Genomic DNA, 2,662 nt, shown 5'->3' on the forward strand with positions numbered 1-2,662 from the left:
TTTCCCCTCAAGTCAAATCATGATTCCTCATCAAGTTCTGTGAGGCTCTTCCTTGGAAATAATCTCCTCCCTAAGGAATGGGAACTCTTGAAGCTAGAGGCAAGAAGGTCAAGAGAGACATAATAGTCATCTTCAAACACTTAGGTAATTCTTACGTAAATATGATGTTTGATTCCTGTCCGTAAAGGAAGATGCGTTTTTGTTCAGAAGACATAATAAGAGGAAAGACGTTTAACTGTAAAAGTGCTTTTGATTGGAATAAAAGAAAGGTGCGTTCACTCCCAATTCTAGCTTTTATCCTACTATCACCACCAGGATTTCCTTAGAGCTCCAAAGCTCTTCACTGAAATTTTCCTCCATCAGACCTCAAAGCCCTTTTCTGTACCATTTCTTTTAAATCAGTCTGCCACTTGGCACTCTGATAGCTCTCACACTGTTGCTTTGTACACCATTTGCCTTGTTTAATATGACTGTCTCGCCTCTTCCAAGGATGTCGTGAGTTTTGCCTTACAAAAGTTTTCCAAAGTATTTGAGCTGCTGGTCACTCCCTCTCTTCCAAATTCTTCCTATTGAATCCTGTTACTGCATACATGCCCCACTGTTCTTACACATCTCCAATTATTTCTTCTCATTCCTCTAGTACACTTTAAAAATTAGTACACCTCAAGTATCCTCTTACAGGCAGATCCCAAGTTACAAACATCCAGCTTATGTACAACTTGCACTCATGAACAGAGGCTATTATAGTAATTTCCTGGGTTATCAATATTTGACATACAACTCAATTTTAAGAACACAGGCTGTTGCAGGTAGTAAGTAAATGTACTGGTTCTGACTTACATACAAATTCAACTTAGGAATAAACTTACAGAACCTATATAATTCATAACCTTGGGACTACCTGTATTCGAAACTCATTTCTGACTGCATACAAGGAAAGTTTAAATTTTAGGGTTGTGGGATCTTTGCAGGTCATCTCCCCAGAGTGCTACACATACAAATACAGTTTGGCTTCCTTGTAGCTAATAAAGGACACCCCAGGATGAAGTGAGTGGCAGGAAATGAACACATACTCCCTAGTCATCTCAGTTAAACTACAGGTTGATTCCCAAATCTGTATCTTTCTTTCAGATCTTTCCCTTATGCTTCTAACACTCAAATCAATTGAATTACAAAACATGATGTTTGATTCCTGTCCTTAATTTGTAAAATATTGTCCTTCAATTAATTTAAGAATACTTTGTGCATCCTTGAAATCTTGGGACTATTTCTGTACTTTAGACCACAGGGAATTAATGCAGTTATTCTACTGCACAATAGCACTTCTTGTATCTGAGGACAGCCATGACAAAGCCAGCTGCTGCCATCTCTCTTTTTAAAAAGTGTCTGCAGAGCCCTCACCTTTCTCGGAATGAGTAATGATTTGTGAAATGTCTTTAAAATTGGGACCTGGGGCTAATCACAGTATTCCAAGTAGGTTTTGACAGTGCTAACTATGGTGTAACTCTACACTCTCCTGTGCTAGACACATAATGTCTAAACTTACTCTGGTTTTTCCCACTTATGATTCATATTGAGACAACTAGAACTCTGAAGTCTTTTCACACTAATTGCTATTAAAACACATTTCTCACACCCTGTATTTCCACACTGTGATTCTTTTAAAATAATCAAAATTCATCTTCATGGTTTTAGCCTAGTCTTCCAACAACCAAAGTAATTTTTCAATTTTAGTTCAGGCGTCTAGCATGCTAGTTTGTGCAAAGGCCTTGACATGCCATTGGAAGTGCCTTCCATTTTGATCTTGATTCAATAATTTCTTGGTGCTAGCTATGAACTCACCTAAGCTACAGTCAAAACAAGTTTGTCAACAGATATATTTTCAGGTAATCTGAGGAAAAACATATATGGTGTAGGCAAATACACTAAGTATATTAACCAAGAAATTCTCTCCAGGGGCGGCGCCTGTGGCTCAGTCGGTTGGGCGCCGGCCTCATATACCAAGGGTGGCGGGTTCAAACCCGGCCCCGGCCAAACTGCAACCAAAAAATAGCCGGGCGTTGTGGCGGGCGCCTGTAGTCCCAGCTACTCGGGAAGCTGAGGCAAGAGAATCTCTTAAGCCCAGGAGTCGGAGGTTGCTGTGAGCCGTGTGAGGCCACAGCGCTCTAACGAGGGCCGTAAAGTGAGACTCTGTCTCTACAAAAAAAAAAAAAAAAAGAAATTCTCTCCAAAAAAGCAAATGACCCAGCTTATTTACAATGAGATCATTCTGGTTCCCTGTATGACTGCATCAAACATCAATTGATCAACTCTTTCTACACTTTAGCAGATACTCACTCTGTTACAGGATCAACAAAAAATAGATTTCAGAAACTACCTTCCCACCACTTTTGAAAATCTCAAAAATATGTGTTCATCTTTTGGTCTGGTGGTACCATTCCCACCACCCTCCATAAATTTTCAAAAATATGGTCAGTGGTTTCAAAACTCCCATCTGCAAACATTGAGCAAGGCTGGATAAAGTTTGCACAGAACCTCCTATATATTTCTTTGTACCTTCCCAAGAGCCTATAATTATTTTAAAATAATTTCATTTTTATTTTTTTGAAACTGAGTTTCACTCTGTCACCCTGGGTAGTGCCATGGCATCATAGCTCACAGC

This window comes from Nycticebus coucang, chromosome 24, assembly GCF_027406575.1.
Source record: "Nycticebus coucang isolate mNycCou1 chromosome 24, mNycCou1.pri, whole genome shotgun sequence".
Taxonomy (NCBI): domain Eukaryota; kingdom Metazoa; phylum Chordata; class Mammalia; order Primates; family Lorisidae; genus Nycticebus; species Nycticebus coucang.